Source organism: Dermacentor andersoni, chromosome 2 (assembly GCF_023375885.2).
Source record: "Dermacentor andersoni chromosome 2, qqDerAnde1_hic_scaffold, whole genome shotgun sequence".
Lineage (NCBI taxonomy): Eukaryota > Metazoa > Arthropoda > Arachnida > Ixodida > Ixodidae > Dermacentor > Dermacentor andersoni.
Window position 1 is genome coordinate 147,954,853 of NC_092815.1, and position 19,123 is coordinate 147,973,975.

General features: G+C 44.0%; 1 long non-coding RNA gene across 1 annotated transcript; it reads left to right on the forward strand.

Annotated features, from left to right (window-relative positions):
• The first annotated feature begins 538 nt into the window (after positions 1–538).
• Positions 539–14,135, forward strand: LOC129387449 (uncharacterized). The gene is made up of 3 exons (XR_011892575.1): positions 539–716; positions 6,656–6,718; positions 13,683–14,135. It is a non-coding gene; the product is annotated as an uncharacterized lncRNA (long non-coding RNA).
• Positions 14,136–19,123: the final 4,988 nt, after the last annotated feature.

Genomic DNA, 19,123 nt, shown 5'->3' on the forward strand with positions numbered 1-19,123 from the left:
GACATAGCTAACGTTTCCGTAACGTTTATGAGCGTGCTTTACTTACACACTACCTATATTGCGTGAAGAGTTCGTTCAAGGGGAGGACATGATGCTACAACGACATTTCGCATATGATGTAGCTCTATGTTAAAGTATATCCCTAAATTACGGTAGGTTTTAAAGGCTCTCTTGAATGCTGCGTGCCGAGGCTGCTATAACCAGACCAGTAGCTTCAAGCATACGAGTACTATTTAACGAAGCGGCAGCTTGACAGCACAGCTTTATGTAAGCGCTGTGCTTACGCTTTTTCGCAGGAGGAGCAACGAAATACGTGTCATTCTTCGAGAAAGACTCCTACATAGAGCACGGGGAACGCTCTATAAAAGGGTGCACCGAAAGTGAAGTAAACCCCGTATTCAGATGCGCCGCTATACGGCCGCTCTGATCCAAACGCCCGTAATTCTGTGGGCAATGTTCTCAGAAATCAAAGGTTTAGAATCCTGCGAAAAGACCCGTTCCTGGAAGATAGGGACTAGAGCAAAAGTAAGCAGCAACGTGCTGGGCAGCGTTATTTTATTTTATTCTTTATTCTTTTTTTTGGGGGGGGGGGGGGGGGCGGCTTCAGAGAATCGCATGGCCGGCACTACCTGACAATTGCGGCGCGCGCAGACTAAGTTCCCACTCAAGCGCTATGCCTCGACAGGCAGCGATCTTTCTTGTGGCACTCATAAAAGGTGAGTCATCGTTGTGTCACGCGGTGTTGTTAAACAGATATCTAAGAAGAAAATGATACCCACGTAAAGAGTCCATAGCAATGACAATAGTTGCTCATTGAAAAGTAAACTGTAACAATCTTTTGGAAATGCTCTCTACAAGCACTCGTTATAGTTTGACTGTATCACGCAACTTATCACTAATAAAGAAGATTTGATGAAGATCTACTTTTGAATATGAAGCTTATTGTTATTCTGTAAATGGTAAGTCGTAATGCTTCTTTTTAAACTGCGGATTTGCGTTTGTACTTGCAGTATTCTTTTTGCAGTTTATATGTGCTTTCCGTAACAAATCCTAAAACAGACTAGCAACCATGGATTGATCTGACTGCCGTTCCTGCTGTTGGCTACCCTCAAGCAGTACTTTACTGCAGGTGACACAAAGAATGATTGGCATAGAGTGAAATATATCATGACTGATTTGTAATAGCATTAAGTTGTAATGATAAGTTAACCTTGCTTGACAAACTAATTCCTCGTGTCAGAGAGACATCACTCTTATCATTAGAATCATGGTAAGCTATACAGAACGATGCAACTGAAAAATATGGTTAGCTACTTTCCCGGAGTCTGCGTCTGCTCGAGATTAAATAATGGTTTATGGAGAATATGGTGTAAATTTTCTTTTTTTATTCATTTATTTATAATTATTTATAGATAGTGCGATCTGAAATCAGATCATAGCAGGGTGGGTATGCAAAGAAATATGCAAGCATGTAAACACATACATAATTCATCACATATGCAGGCATTTTCAGGCGTTGGCGAAGAATACATAACATACAAGAAAAAACATACAAGCAAATAACGCACTCAAATTCATAACATTTGCAAGCATTTTTCAATCATTGATAAGGAATTCTGGGTAACAATATCAGTGTTAAGATTATTCGAGTCTGTTATTGTCCTAGGAAAAAAAGAATATTTGAAACAGTTATTCCGTGCGTTCATGGGGGTTATTGGTAAAGCGTGCCTTCGTCTCCTGTTATAACATCATGAGTAAGTAAAGAAATTGGAAGTCTTAACCTTATAATGGTCGTTTACAAGTTGAAAGAGGAACTTTAATCGACAGATACGGTTGCGCACAGTCACCGGGGGTAATCCACTGCGTCTTACGAGCTCACTAACAGACGCACGGCCGTATGGATTAAAAACAAACCTAACTACCTTATGCTGCACACGTTCCAGTTTTGTAATATTGGTTAAAGTGAATGGGTCCCAAATAATTACGGCGTATTTCAACAACGGACGAATGTAGGAATTGTACGCGAGTAAAGGAACACTAGACGTAGATGATTTCAGTGAGCGCCTCAATAAAAATAGTTTACGCAAAGAATTTGCAACAACAGTATCTATGTGCTTCGTCCAGGAAAGCTCATTGGTTATCCATAGGCCCAAATGTGTGTACTCTCTTACCTCTGATGGAGATACGTTGTCAACATTATATGCAAATTGAAGAGGTTCTTTCTTATGTGTGATTCTCATAAAAACCGTTTTTTCAAAATTAATAGACATTTTCCATTGTTCGCACCAAGCAGTGACCTTTGCCAGGTCATTATTTAGACGCACCTGATCATCAACAGAAGGTATCTTTTCATAGAAAATACAGTCATCTGCGTAAAATTTCACGGGAACTGAGAGTTCTGCGACTATGTCATTTATAAATAATGGAAATAAAAATGGTCCCGAAACGGATCCCTGGGGGACTCCAGACGCAACCTCTGTATTGTTAGAAGTATTGTTTAAGGTGACAAATTGGTGTCTGTTAGCAAGATAGGCTCTGATCCATCTAAGTATCTGGTCATTTTTCATATGATACCCTAATTTATGGATTATTTGTTATGTGATACCTTGTCAAATATTTTACAAAAATACATGAACACAACATCTGTTTGCTTCCCTTCTTTAATTGCCTTTGTGAGATCGCGAACAGTCTCAACAAATTGAGTACATCTAGAAAACCTATGCCTGAAACCATGCTGGACATCTGTAAGTACCTTGTGCTCTTCTAAGAAACCTAATATATGTTTATGAATTATATGCTCTGAAATTTTGCATGATGTAGTCGGTAATTGTCTATGTGTGTTTTGTTTCCCGGATTTATGTAAAATTTGATTTCGGCCTTCCTCCAGTCATCAGGTAGGGAACCATCGCGTAAAGATCTGGTGAATACGACATACACGTACTTAGCACACCATTCCGCATAACGCTTTAAAAACGCGTTTGGTATGTTAATTGGTCCTGGGGACTTTTTAGCATCAATCTTCAATAGCAAAATAAAAACGCCGCTCTCAGAAATAACAACGTCAGATATAACAGGAAGCGATATAGAAAAGTTGGGAAGGCAAGCATTATCTTTGATGAATACCGCCTGGAAGAATTTGTTAAAAGCAGAACAAACGACAGTCTCATCGCTTACACACTCGCCCTCTATCATGAATCCACTGGTGGAAGAACATTTACGTGTGATTTGGCACCAAAATCTCTCGGGAGACGTTTTAGTAACCGAAGGCAGGATCGTTCCGTAATAATTTTCTTTATCGCAAATTATTTTCTGTTTTAGTTGTTCTGAAGTACCTTCTACAATATATTTGAAAGTTACATTTGTTCTTGATTTCACTTTTAACCTTTTAAGCCTTCGCTGTAAGCGTAACGTCTCACGAGAAATCCATGGGTTACGATGCACTGAAGATTTTGCAACTTTGGGAACGAAACGTTGGATACATTCAGAGGCAATTCCCCTAAAGGAAAGCCATAAGTCATTTATATTGCAAGTGCTGTTTCTGAAGTCGTCGAAGTAGAATGCAAGCATATCCAGAATAGATTCATCATCAGCACGAGAAAAATTTGGAAACAAATGAACACCGTTTTTGCGATCAGTGTAGACATTTGACAAGTTCAGCAAGACACCTTTGTGATCAGAAATCCCGTTTGTGACTTCACAGGTTATCGCATTTCGGATGCCGCCACTTACAAAAAAAAAATAAGTCTAGAATTGAGCTTACGGCTCCCTGTACCCTCGTGAAATTATTTACCATTTGCAGTAAGTCAAACGTGAATACCATATCAAAGATTGTGTTATCAATACTGTGAGCAGAATGCAATGAAAAGGTGTGACAATCAATGTTTGGTAAATTAAAGGCCCCTGCCAGTAGTATTCTGTCATCTGGTTTTACGTGGCAGTGCATATATTCCCTTAAGTTTTCAAGTACCGCAACAGAAGAGTTCGAAGGCCTATAAAAAGCACCAAGGATGAAGCGGACCTTGTTGATGTTTACTTTGTAAAAGACAGCTTCAATATCTTGTGATTCGGCCATACTAAAAAGTTGTATTGATGATTTGTACAAAATGGCCACGCCTCCACCTCTTCTGTCCCGGTCACCCCCAAAGACCTTATAGCCCTTAGGAATAAACACACTGTCAGATATTTCACTGCTCAACCGCGTCTCTGTTAATCATTCGTCAGTGAGTTCATCATTCTTTTAAACGAATGAACTCCACATCAAGACTTGCAGCAACTTTTTTAGGACAAACGCAGTCTAAGCCTGCAAAACATGAATAGTAATCATGAAGCCACACTGACATACCACAGCTGTAATTAAGCATCGAAAACGATTGCCTTCCTGTTTGTTTCGTAATGAAATCGCCATTTCTCTAGCAAATAATTGCAAAATTGAGAACTTCCTAAGATTGGGCTTCTGTTTCTTTAGTGTCCATTTTGAACTTGGGTAGAGGAGCTGTCCCTTGAAGCCTTGCACACCCGCTCTCTTTGAAACGTCAGTAGGACACTTGTCCGTCGCATGAACAATGCCATAATGCTGTATTTTCCAGAGTGTTGTCGCTTATTTTCCTCGTAGCGAGCAATAATTTATCTTTCACTGAATTGACAGCACGGATGATATTGCCGAAGGAACTTTTAGTCCTACGAGTCTTGTTTCAAGAGAACATTTGGCTTTAATTAAAGAGGACTTGTTGCTGGGCGAGTATGTGCGGCCTACTGTACATTCTTTTTAAGGACGCGAAAAGCAGACGCCACGCAGAGGTTATGTTACCTTTGTTATAAAGTGGCATTGCTGCTGGCTACTAGATGCTTCATTGTCTTTATAGGGTGATGGCGTCCTGTCATACACTTTGCCTTTTGCCCTGCTACTAAAGACGTACCTTATTTTTACATATTGAATAAACTTCACTTTACTGCACTACGAATGCTTACGCAATACCACGTAGCAGGGCTGTTGAAGCGCTGTTTTCACTTTTCTTTAGACTTCGTCTGGTTATCCTTTCGTAACATTCATTCGATATTCTAAATAAATTATGGGGTTTTATGTGTCAGAAGCACGATCTGATTATGAGGCACGCCGTAGTGAGGGACTCCGGAAATTTGGACCAACTGAAGTTCTTTAACATGCACTTAAATCTTAGTAGACGGGCGTTTTCGCATTTCGCCCCCATCGACATGCGGCCGCCTTGGCTTGGACTCGATCCCGCGACCTCGTGCTTATCAGACCAGCGTCATAGCCACTAAACAACCATGGCGGGCCACTCGGTATTGTAAGTCCCCTCATCGTGCTGAACAAGTTGTTTTTTGATTTTTGAATTTAATTCGATTTAGCGACACTTTAAAAATGTGGCGCATCGATCAATTTTTGGTGCTAGGATTAAATATCTCGGGCGGAATTTAATTCCACTGGCGCTTGAAGGAAATTACCTGGTGCTCAAATTAAAATGAGTGCGACAACCTGTAGATATCAGACCGTGAAAGGGAAATCAGTGCAACTCCCGCTTCTAATTTCCCTTAATGTTTCGCCAGTGATAAATGCTTCTGCTGGTACTAGCAACGAGATCCTTGGGTCCATCATCAAGTAAATTACTGGGAGCATTTCTTGCTTATCATTTAGAATGATTCAAGCTTGGTTGAGGTAATCTTCTAAAAACGACTATCTGATATGGGTTTCGAATTTTGTGAAGAAAGCGGAATAAGGAGGGGACATATCTGACGAGTAGGGTGAATGTGGTAGAGAAACCATCTTGCCTATGGTGAGAAACTCGCCTGTGCGCACTAATCTGTGACAACAGTGGATTGTCGTCGTGCAGCATCCCGCTCCTCGCGCGACCCACATCGGGCCGTCCTCTCCGAACGGCCTCCCTCAGGCATTCAGCAGCAAAACTTGCTGTTCCTAGTCTGGCGTTCAGGATGAATTGCGAATGCAAAATATCGTGAATGCTGAAAAATATTATAAGCGTTCACTTTGCCGAACTACGGACATGCCAATACTTTTTTTAGGTCGTGGAGACGTTGGGCATATCCACTGCAACGATTTTAGCTTCGTCTCAGGGTTGTACCCGTACACTTCAGTTTGCCCAAAGTATTATCTTCTACGTCAAATGCGGGTCAATTTTCAGGTTTCCCTCCAGCTTATATCCCTCTTTTTCAAAAATGAAATAGTTTCGTCAAAAGGTTGACATTTTTACACGATTACTTCAGTTAAGTTCCAAGCGCAGAAGGGAGTTTGGATTGTTTCGCGGAAGAGGCTTCCGGGACATGTCTGAAAGTGGCAGGAAAGCTGAGTACATTGTGTTATCGTGAAATGGGATTATCTTGAACATTATAGTGTTTGATTGTTCATAAAGAAATTACTTTTTATTTCAAAACAGGGATAGCCTGGAAACATTTTTATACCACCAAGCATATTATTCCGCAAGACTGTTGAAACTGTTCTCCCCTCCTAAATGTATCTGCTCTGCTTTCAGTTCTGCTTCGCAGCATACACCTAATGTTTATGGACACCTATTGAAGGGGATTTCAAAGAGTAAAATAAACAATGTTTTTCAACTCTGCATATGCCGTTTCTTTGTATCAGCGCTGTGGGACATCACATGGAAATCTTTTATCTTCCCAGTTATACTACCAGAAGCTTATGTGATGAACGCAGCAACGACGAACAGAAAGGAAATCAGAGTAGGTAAGCTTGGCCATCTTCCCTTTAATTTATGACTACCTTTATGTGCATGGGTATCCTGAGATATATTTGATGGATATTTCCGAAGGTTCGCTTGCTGCTGTGTTTTCGAAGTTTAATCAGGTGACACTGGACGCAAGATTACGTCAGTCCAGAGGTGTAGTAATAATTGCTTTAAGTATCAGTGCCATCAGTCCTGATGAAAAATAAAACTTGAGAATGCTTCCTCGCTGCCAAACTTTACACCCTGTTTCGTCCACACGGCAGTGTCGAATGCACGTGCTGTGCTACGGTTGTAGAATCGCTGTCAGACTGCCGGAAGTAACGAGATACTCGGAACATGTTATGCATATCGACGCACGTGTCAGGAGGTCATTTGACTCATTATCTCGTGGGCGCATTCACAAATGATTGCACACTTGGCTACCCTAGCTGTGTGCTCATTGTCAGGGCTAAAACTGGCGATGAGTAACCTGGCGATGAACAACCATTGCAACGCTGGGACTCGTGGAGAAAATGTAGATTTTTCTGTGGAGCAGATTCTTCGTGTAGTAAATACGAAAAATTTGTAGAACGAATTGTCTCTAAATGAGCATTTCCTATGCATCATAATATGTGGTCATGATTATGTAGATGACAACGCGGTTCTAAAGTCATTGTATAAACGAACATGCCAAAGGAATAGTGGCTTTCCCTGAGGTATCTCGATCACATCTTATTCGCTCTTAGATAACGAAACTACCTGAGATTGTGTATTCCTTATTTGCGTGTTCTAAATGCATTTTTCTTTATTCATAGGGGCCATGCATAAAGAAAGGCACCTTGCATTGTCTTAGATATACAATGTACAGCATATTAGAAAATACCCAACGGGAAAACTGAAGTTAGAAAAAAAATAAGGATGAGTCCGCACGCTGCTAACTGCCATACTTAAAACGGAACAACACGGGCCATGTGAAGTATCCAGAGGTAATGTTCATTCCTTGAAGGTCTGCAAACATCTCTACACCACGAAATTATTTTTGTATAGTGGCAGTTCTTTAACTCTCCACAATGAGCATACAGCCACTACATTTTTTTAAACGATCTCCTAATAGCAAAGTAGCAAAAGTCTCATGACCGGTATCGCGGTGGCTGCGTTTTCTGGCTCGCCATCGCTCCCCTCCCTACAAGCGCTCCTTCGTCCTCGCCGTGTTATCTCAGAAACTCAATGCATTGCAGCGCCAGCTATGTGTTGCTTGAACGCACCAAAAGAAAGGCTTCTCCTTCCTCTGCCTCCGACTGCCCTCTGCTCAAACGCCGGCCGAATTGAAGCTTCAGTGAAAAAATCAGTGGCGCACAATGAGCGAGCAGTTCCGCCTTCTCAAATCACACAGCCGGTTCTCCTTATGTTGGCGTTCGCGTCCCTCGTCGACTGAGCGGTCGTCGAGGGACGAGGGATGATTTTTACCCTGGCGGCAGTGTACGACCCTGCTGCCTTCAAGACGTGCCAGAAGCGCACCGAAAGACCGCGGAAAGGAACGTGGGATTGTTCATTTCATTCGTGGCTCTGCCCACGCCTAGCGCTGCCATACGCCATACTCTGCAAAGATGACCGTCGCAGTATTATGTACGTGAGAAGCGTATTTACTTAAAGAGCGTTGAAAATGCAAGAATAGGGGTTATTTGAAATAGCGGTTCATGCAAGAAATGAAGCCTGAAACAATATGTACTATCCCTTTTACATCTTGTGCGCTCGTAGCCAATTAGAACAAATATTTCTTCTAGGCATTATAATACACACAAAGAGTCAACAAATATTATTCGTTCAAGACACACACATCTGTTTGAGAGTTATTTATTTTATTTAGAGACCAGCGTATACTAATGCACAGTCACAGCTGAATGCATTAATAAAGGGAAAATGAGACATCCTCCCAAACGTAGCTAAGTGCTACAAAGGAAACCCAAACGTGTTCCTCAAAAGAAAAGCTTTGCAGTTGTAGAAAAATTTGCCGTGGTCCGGGACTCGAACACGAGACCACCACATTTCCAGGCCCGCCGCTCTACCAACTTAACTAACCAGGCGGTTAGCAGATGGCAGGCGAAGTCGAACTTATCAAGAACTCAGAAGCAAAGGCAAGAGTTTGACGTAATAGTTCTGCGGAATACCGCAAGCATAGCTAAGTGCTACAAAGGAAACCCAAACGGTTTCCTCGACAGAGAAGCTTCTCTCAGCAACTCAATGCATTGCAGCGCAACCTGTGTTCTACCATTTCCTTTGTAGCACTTAGCTACGTTTGGGTGGATGTCTCATTTTCGGTTTCTTGATTACTTCTCTCCACCTTGCGGGATTCCGCAGAACTATTACGTCATAGCTGAATAGAGTACTCAAGCAAATTTTTTTTGCCACGAGGCATTGTGTAATAGCACAGACTGGAGCAAAGGCCAACATAGGAGAGCAAGGATTGTCAGTGCAATAAGCTGACTTGCTAAGGGACCATGCGCACTCTCCACTCGTATTATGTAGTTTATAACCGATTTATATACGTGCCCTCAAAACAGGTGTGTTGTTGGGTGGGTTGACTGCTTGTGGAATCACAGACTGCAGGCGTGATGGACAACCGCGCATATTTGCAATGTTCGTAAAGGATCCTGCTAGTACTTTTATCGCTCCCTCTTCTTTATCTGGTTCCTTTCTTTAGCCACCTTTAGCAGCAAAGCAGACGCGCGTCCAATTCGCAGCCAACCATTCAACCATTTGCTTCTTTATTTTATCCTCCTCCTGCAAGCGCGTTTGCGTTGAATATCAATTCATCTGGTGCAAACCAGCAATAAGCTTCATTAGATCGGCGTTGTTGATGGCTGGTAGAACCGTAATCCTAGGACAGCCCTTCTTTCAAAATAGACAGCTTTAGAATAGCGTTCGCAACCAAACTAAACTTATTACGTACGTAAAAAAATAGCGTTGTCCTCACTGCGCATGCTCCGACAAAATTGGGTTTCTTCGGTTAACGTGCGGTATGATAGTGTACCTTACTTACCGAGTTTTAACGTTCGTAAATTCACGCATGCTAAAGAATAGCGTTGCGGAACATAGCGGCACGCATGGCTCCCGCTACTGCGCGAATTCTTGTGATGGCGGCGCTCCTACTCCTGTTGGTCGCTTCTAAATATTAAAATGAGTTTTCGCTTCCTGTAAGCTCACCTGAAGCGTTAGTTGTGACCCCCTAGAACGTCCAATTAAAATGTTTCGTTGGACGCGTCCAACAATACGAGTCCACAAAGCAACAGGTTGGTTGCTAATGGATGGCCTTGACTTGGATACGTTTGGCACGCTGCACTAGACGGCTACCTGTCTTCCAACCTCCTCTTTACGTTTGCGGTCCCGGGCGTAAAACTAAAATTAGAGTGTTTTAGCAGTGGCGTCTTACGGTACGGTTAGTGCGGTAAGGTATTGCCGTTCCGTATACAACCTACCGCGATGACCGGATACGTTTTAGCTGCGAGTGTCGCTCCATGCGTACGGTAATGTGATAATGATGATAGTGTCCAACATTGAGGCCTTGCAGATTACAATAACTATGCGCTGAGTGCGAAATATTCATTTTGGCGAATACTAGAGAGGTTTAGCTTGTCCACACACAAAAATTTTTTACGAAAGTGCCGGGTTAGGGCAAACGTAAACGCCAGTCACAAGGCCTGTAGTGACCTCTTGCGACACATTGTCCTGCAACACGTGAAAAATATTTTTGTTACATAGGTATTTTTGTCTAAGCAACATATAAATATAAAAGTGTTTGTCTTCATTTGCACCGCTTCCGGCACTTTACACCAGCAGTCAAGTAGCATATAGCTAGTTGCTGTTATAAAAGTTCTGCGTACCCTCTAAGTAAACCCTGCGTCACTAGATGGCGCCACCAACCTGAAGCGCTTTTTTTATGCCACTTTTTATTTTCTGTTTTTCTTTTAGGTGATTTTCACTTTTCTTAATATTCTTTTTTTTTCTCATTCGGCCAGAGTATACTAAACGCTTGTTAGAAGGGTACGCCCACAAGTTCAGTTCAGCCGAAGTTTCCTCCCCGTTAGAAGTGCTGTCTTGCTGCTACTTCATCGTGCCGTAGCAGGTGAATTATTGTTAGCTCTAGCCTTGGTCCTATCATCGTGAAAAACGCACACAAGACTTAATGCACGGCGTGGACTCTGGCCGACACCAGCTTCTCACTGTTTTGGCTTGGTGCAGCTCGGCTCGCGAAACACGGTGCCAGCCGAGCCTTACCGACTCCTTACCGTCTAGTATGCCGTACGGAAAGTCATTCCGTACGGCAGTTCGCGCATGCGCAGTCCTCGACCGATACGGTGTTACCGCACTTACCGTACAGTAACTTGGCACTGCTAGAACTCTCTGTTGTTAAAAGGGCACGCGCCGTAACGTAGGGCTAAGGTGCTTGCGTTTAGCGTACGTAAGGCAACAAACGCTATTCTAAAATTGTATATCACCACTTGTTGCGGTACCGTTTGTCGTGAATGTTTACCCTGACGAATTCTTGTCGCCATTGCTACTCACTTGTGAAGTTTCAGTTTTGGTGTATCAGCTGTTTACAGGAAAAAATGTACACGTCTTACAAGTTTCGCTAGCAGACATGACTTCACTACCGTCTCGCCTCAATTTCAATATAAGTGCTAAACAAACTGTGTATTAGGAGATACAACTAGTGAATTTTCTTACTTATCTACGTACACATGGGCATTCGTGAAATAGATCATTGCCACGTACAGAAAACGACTTAAAGAGGAAGGACAGCGCATTCACGCGCGCTATTATCAAAACAGCGTTCGAACTGTAAAGAAAAGCTTTCGGTGGTTAATGAAACTGGTGTCTACATTGTGGGCTACAATAATTGAATGATATTGAACGTTGGGGGTGGGGGGGACCAGACTGAGGCAAATTGGGTGAGTGGATAGTGTAAAGTTTAACGCCTTTTCTGATACCATAAACCCGGGATATATGTTTTGCAATGCGTGAGCTCGCTGTCACTTTTCCTTGAAATTCTAAGCTTCATATACCTAACCTAATCATAGAATAAACGCTGACGCGTTGAATGCAGCATGATCTCTGGTTTAGCCTAATGACATTTGTGCTGCTGACCTGTGTGCCTCAAGATATCCTCGATGTATTTGTTTGTTCGCTTGTTATGAAATGATCCAGGCATCTGTGCATCCATTGTTAAAGGACACATATATTGCCAGAGTATGAAAGAATTTCCTTCTGTGACAACTATGCCTATCTCCACCGTTGCGACAGATGACATTCGGAAAGTGGCGCGAGATTGAATGAATGAATGAATACGGCTCTAGGCCGCTGTTGGGGATTAGGAGGGAAAGGAATGTGGGTTCCCGGATTGTTGGGTGAAGTACATCTTCATCTATGTCTTTGATCTTCCGCTTTATGTAGACTCAGGTGCATGTTCACTTCCGCCGCTCTCGCATGGGCTGGCCGACCCCTTCTGCACTATTCGAAACAAGCCACTTTGCCTGCCATATGTCGCAATGGCTTTTTGTGTTTCAGGGTTAGCTTGTATTTGAATTCCTCTTGTTCTAATGTCTCCGTGTCGTAAATGTTGAATGTTGGATCTCTCTTGTGAAAAAGCTGCAAAGCTCCAAATGAGGTGGGTGTAGCAAGTCTGCTCTGCATGACTTCTGACAATGTGTGCATCGGGTATAAGTGTTCGCAATGGTAGCTTGTCTGGGTTGGTGCCATTTCTCATGTATGTGTGGTGTGTATGCAGCGTTGGCCATAACATTATTAAAAAAACCTCTTCCGCGCGAGATTAACGTCTATATCTGCATAAAGCCTCGACCACCCTTCCGCAGGCACTGACAACTGCGGCCCCCGAGAAATGGGTATCAACTGCCTGCACACTACCTTCAACAGACTTACCTGTACGTTATCACATCAAGGCGAAAACGCTGTGGTTATAGTGACCTTCCAACGACGTAGAAGAGTGCAAGCAAAAATCATACGCAATGGATTTTGTTTGTTCCGACTTAAACGGCTTCGCGGCAGCCAATCATCGCGTCATGATGTTCTCGACAAAATATTACATGGAAAACCACGAAGATTACACACGCTTTGGCGGCCATGCCTATTAGTCTACCAATTATATCTACTTCTGACTGCTTTTTGTTGTTGCCTTCAAATATGTGGCGCTTGACGCCGCTCGGTGACTTTGTTTCGAGCGAGATTTACAACCCGTATAGACTTGAAATACGCAGCTAGAGGCACTGGCGTGGGCAAGCCTTTCAGTGTTTCCACACGCTTGTCTGGATTTCTCCTCTATGTGCCAATAGGTACTTCTCTTTATGGTAATCTCAGTGTTTCATAAACGGGTGGCTATTTCCACCCACTAAATATATAATTGGACGCTAGTGTGTTGCCGCGCATTCGGCATCAGCCACTCGCGGCCGTAATGGCGTGGTTCCGATCCCCAGTGGTTTTGGCGAACAATGATTCTATTGTTTGCCGACCGGTGAACAAATTTCCTTGGCTGAATTCTACTGACCTTTTTTTGGACTTTCGTTGGATTCGCAATGTCTTTCGTAGGCTTACAAGTGTGCTCTTTGAGATGACTCACAATAGTGTTTGGCGCTATTTGATGCTTGGTATGCCAATAAAATATGAAGTGCCAGGTAATCATTGCTTTATTTACTTTTAAGAATAACTACATATGGCCCATACAGGCACTAGTTCCCCAACGCAAAAGTACGAGCGTAAGGCGGTGGATGTGGCCATAGCTTAACTATTTTTCTTTAAAGGTGAAAAAAGGTGCGCCGGATAGGAGTCAGTAACGACGCGCTTACGACAACCCTCAGCATTCCCACTGCCCAAGCAGTTGCACATTCTTTCAGGCAAAGCAGGTTGTTGCTCTTGTAAATTGACGCTTCAACTGTCCCTTTCAACAAAGCGGTTTGCTTTTAATCTTTTCAGAGCGACCTATGGGGTGCGATGCCAGCTGCGTCTTGAGCTTCGGCTGCTGGCAATACTGCGACTTGCTAGACATGGAGGGCCATTGCCGGTGGAACGAGTGTTACTGCATTCCCAAGACACTGACTCTGTGCAAGTTTCGCGATACCCTAAACTCACTACTAGAACTTCCAGTTGAACCAGAAGGAGTAAATTTCCAGCCGGAGGACCAATTTCAACCAACGGAACAAACCTTCCAGTCGCTAAAAGCACGATAGGTCGCGCATTGATTTTGCCATGAAAGCGGCTACTCCATGGGCCTGATAAAGGTGTTACGGTTGTTCCGAGTCAACATTTTTCATGAATCAATTGAACGCCGCTCGACGCGGTTCATCAACAGAAAATCTTGCATCCGACCTAAGGTCGGGCCACGAGTTTGTCCCAGAGAAGCAACCTCTGACTTCTGCGACGACAAGCTTCTCTACGAACGCCGGTCAGGAATTGAGTCGGCAGAACGTAAAGCTACGCGCCGTGGTGGCTTAGTGGTGATGGTGTTGCACGTCTAAGCAAGGGGCCGCGATTTCGATTCCTGGATGCGACGTGAGCCCCCCAGGTAAGCAAGCGTAACCCGGAATTCACCACTACATTGTGCCTCAAAATGAAATGGTGCTTTTGACACGTGCAGACTCAAAATTTTACTTTAAGAAAATATAACTGGCTTTTCCTATTGCAAGCCAGGTTGCAAAACGACAGAGACGATAAATCAAAATGAGAAATTTTACTGCAACGCAGAGCAATCGCTCTCCCGTTTTTCCGGAATTTTTTCCCAGTTCCTAAGAAACGAGAGTATTGAACCAAAATAATGAAGTGTTTAAATGCGGTTGACTTGTACAAGTATTGCACGTTAATGTGGCAGAGGTGGTACGTCATGCCGAAACTTGGGGCGAAAGGTGCCTGAAGGGCGTCTAAAATTTTTAGGCCCTACGTCAGTGGCGAGCGGCGCAACAGACACGGTGCCGATGATGTGAACGAGGATGAGGACGAGGAATACCCTTGCCAGAAATTGGACATCCTGGCCGGAATTTCCGAGTCGCGACTTCGAAAATCTTCTCAGCAAGACAAACAACACGCACATTTTTTTGCGTGATGCAAACGGTCGCTTGTTGAAAACAACGACAGGTTGATAATGCTTTGCTAAGCAAATGCAACCTCGCCTAGACAAAGAAATTACAGCGCTGAATATAAACAAACAGAAGCAATTCCAATTAAACGTACTCATTTAACGCTTCACTGGACCATGCGTGTTCTCTGTGATACGTACGTCGCTTCAGGATTCCTAATTAGCCTTACACGCTTAAACAAAATTACACCCTTTGGGTCGTATCTTTCCATAAAACAATAATCGTCATCTGTCTTGTCCGCGTTTCCTTTCTTTTACGCTAGGAGCCCGGTACTTCCAAGTCACGAACGGCATGCGCGTTATCAGCACCTCAGAGCATTCTCTACAGGAAAGTAGCATGCGCCGAGTTCTCTAGAAAGGAAACACAAGCAAGGCAGATGGCGATTATTGTTGTGTGGCAAGATACGACCCAAAGGGTGTAAATTTGTTTAAGAGTATAGACACAGCACACAGGCAGCGGCAGCAATCTTGGCACAGCTGAGACTACACTCTAAAAACAGTTGTTTCCTTCGGGGTGTATATTTTCCACACGACTATAACGGTCATTTGTCTTGCCCGCCTTTCCTTTCTTTAACGCTGCGAGCCCGGCACTTCCAAGTGACGAGCGGCATGCGCATTACCAGCGTGACAGGGCAATCTCGACAGGAAAATAACGAGCACAGCGTTTTCAAGAAAGGAACCGCAAGCAAGCAGATGACGATTATAGTTGTGTGGCAGATATACACCGAAAAGGGTGCAACTGTTTTTAGAGTGTACCAAGCAACACATTTTTTTTTTGAAATGTCACAGCAACTCTTTCAGCGAATTGTCTGTTGCAGATTTTGCCCGGCTTGAGAAACTTCTCCGCATCAACTCGCTTAAAGGTAGTGCACTCTGTGTCTCTAGGAAACCTTTGTGACCATTGGAATCTCGGAGAGCGAAGAGCGAAACTTTTTCGCGAACAGCAGTATCACTAAACATTGACGCAACACTCTTGAAATCGTAAAACGATCACGAGTGCGCAAACGTTACAAAAATATATATCCCTGCTGGAAATGATAATTTTTCTGTACGCTTGCTACGTATGTTACACTTGTGAAGCGGCAATGCATATTAAAAGGAGTAGTACTTAGTAATTGTCCTCCGAAAAGAAAGGCTATACATACACCCTAACGAACACTGAAGTAGGGATAAAATGCATAGACAGGTACCTCTAAATGAAACTGGCATTCTAAGAAATCTTTGACCCGAAACTGGAATCAAACTTCACACACTGGCAGACGAACCAACCAGGCGGGTAGGACATGGCAGCGCGAACACGAGTTCTTTGAGAAGCTGAAGCGCTGGTGAACGTGCCAGCTCCGCATACGCGGAGTTATGCTCGGCGTATTGTTGGCGCTGCTGACGAGAAAAATGAGCGAAAGCAACAACACAATTCACACGGGAAGAAAAGACAAAGACAAGTGCTAGGAGACCTAGAGCACCGCTTGTCTTTCTTCCTTTTTTCTTACAGAGTGAGTTGCCTTTTTTGTTTCGCGCTAATTTTCTTCGTCAGCAATGCAAGACCAACTCGCCCAATAGATTCTTCTCCTTGCGTAATGTTGGCGCTTTTACGTCAAAACGGCTTACTCAGTGTGTTTGGTATGCCTATAAGTAATAGCAAAGGTGGGTGTGCGTTGTTCTGTGTCAGGAGAGAGGAAGTTCGGATAGCTTTGCGTAGCCTCGCTGATGCTGAAGCAAGCCGAGCTGGTCTAAAAGTTAAAGGGACACTAAAGGTTACTATTAAGTCAACGTGGACTGTTGAAATGCCATCACAGAAACCTCGAAACGCTTGTTTCGTGCCAAGGAGAGACTTATTTTAAGAGAAAATGCTTTCTGAAGCGTCCGCGTACCTCTAACGCAGTTCAAATCGCCCGCCCTCCGATCGAGGAGTACTGACATCATGGTCTCATAGTGACGTTGCGCCATCGGTGAGTAGAACGGCGTCTGCAGACGGCGCTACGGCTTTTCTGTGCAAAACGCAAACGCGCGGCCAGAAACAGAGCCAAGACAGAGCCGACAGCAGAGCGAAGCCGGGAGTATGGTTGCTAGCGGAAGGAGAAACGAATTACGTCCCACATTACGTCCCACGGCACACGGAGAGTCCGTTTTCGTTAAACTATAGGCTGCGGCGAGCTCGCAGCGTGGTCGGCGTGGTCTGTGAGAAGTGACGAGCCTTTTCGCATTTGCAACAGGGCATAAAAAAGTGCGAATCGACGCAAAACTCGGCCTAGAAACGTGCTTCGCCACAGCCAGGGCTCAATACGACCCAAGCTGGCACGACCCAGATGTCGTTTCCCGCACCGCCACCAGGCGCCGCTACTATACCTCAAACTCCAGCGCAAGACGCCCATAAGCTGGTACTTCATTCTATGACGCAAACTTCGACGCTCGTCGCAATGGACCATGACACCGACAGATTGGCTCGCGATGGTGGGCTCAACTTCAGTGATTTGAACACCGACGAGCGCGACCTGCTGCTGAGGGCTCGCACTGCCGGCGTCGTGGCGTACTACGACGGCGGCCTCGACACCGGCTCTCCGGAGCGGGAAAGCAACGAGGGCTTCCCACGACATCACATGGACGTGGCATTCTCGCTGCTTGTTCCAAATGAAACTTTCGCGAGCCAGCAGAACCCTCACAGCACGACGCGATAACGAAACTACTGAAACTCCAAAGCGTGCGCGGCGCAGAGTCGAGCGCGCACAGCCGAGCGAAAACGAAACCTTTCGAACACCCATATTACTGAAGGGTAACCTCAAAATGTTATTTTTTCTTAGAATCGAATAGACGTAGACAAGTAGCATTTTTTTCCGTCTTATAATCAAATGAAATGATATTTTTAATACGAGCAGTTGAGTATCAGTAACACAAATTATGAGGAGTGCTTTCGTCATCGAGCTAGTACCGGAATGTCGCTGGGGGGTCTCAAATCGTGTCATGCATTTACCTCAATTTCTCGGTTACTAAAGCTCTGTTCGCGATTATATTGACGCCTTAGACGTTCTAGAACATTGCTCTTCCACTTTAACTTGAGTTTCTGGTAACCTTTAGTGTCCCTTTAAGCACGATCACATGATTGGATCATGGTAGACCAATTATATAGAATGACTGCAGTCCTAGTGACCAGGAACATCATTACCCCTAACGCTTTCATGCGAGGGTATTTACTGAAGTATTAAGATGACACGCATGCTATGTCTCATAAGTAACCGCAAGCACTGTTCATCAAATATGTTATGGGGCCATGCTGCTTGGAGACCTTGATGTGCTGACAGTGATTCATTAATCAGAAGCACGTTTGGATATTGTAATGGCTTGTTCGTTCCAGGACAATTTTGCACTAGCAAAAGCACGGAGCCCAGCAATGTCAAGCAATGGAAAGTACTCTGACACTGCGCTTGAGATGGTATTGCGTTAATCTAATTTCAGCACAGACAAGGAATCGTTTACCAACAACATCCTTGTCGTGCACTTTGCTGCTTTCGGTTTTGATTTTAAATACGATAATATGAGTCTAGTGAAGTATTGAAAGGCTGTCTAACGTTCGCATTAATCTCACGAAGTCGGACTCGAGGTGAATGACAAAGTGGCTACCAGTGCAACTAAAATGAGTAGCATACAGGATCACTTCTGTGCTGACACACCGTGCCCAAAGTCGAAGTACGCAATCAACATATCAAAGGATAAAGGCAGTATTATTCTCTTTCGATCATAAGCTAGGCATTTTTAGGCACGCGTTTATCGAAATTACATAAAGACCGCGTGCATCGTTGCCTCGACAGACAGAGGTGCCTTAGAAGAGATATGGCTTGATGGCGGCGAATATAAATGTAATATCAAGAAAATTGGCGACGATAGACCACGCTATCAAAGATCTCGTATCACTGTCTTTCCGACTATGAATGTACGCGATGACTTCGCATGATTCCGGAGAAAATAATCTCCATCGCGAAAGTCAAAATTCGTCCTAGTTAAGGCACAATGCTCGGTTAGTTTCTTCGCTGATTTCAGTAACTTATACTGACAGCGAAAACGGATGCGCCACATCAAAGAGATAGCACGAGCGCTGAGCCGTGAATTGTCTAACTAAATCGAAAACAGGCTGTACAGGCCCACAGCAGCGCTGGAAGTAAGAATCAGAAAAGCCGTATATACTCAGTGCTCCTGCGTTCTACGCAGCGTCTGATGAGGGTTGACAAACTGTCTTGTTTAGAAAGAAAGGGCCCCTCACCCCGTTCGCACGTTCCTTCCTAAAGTAGAAGAC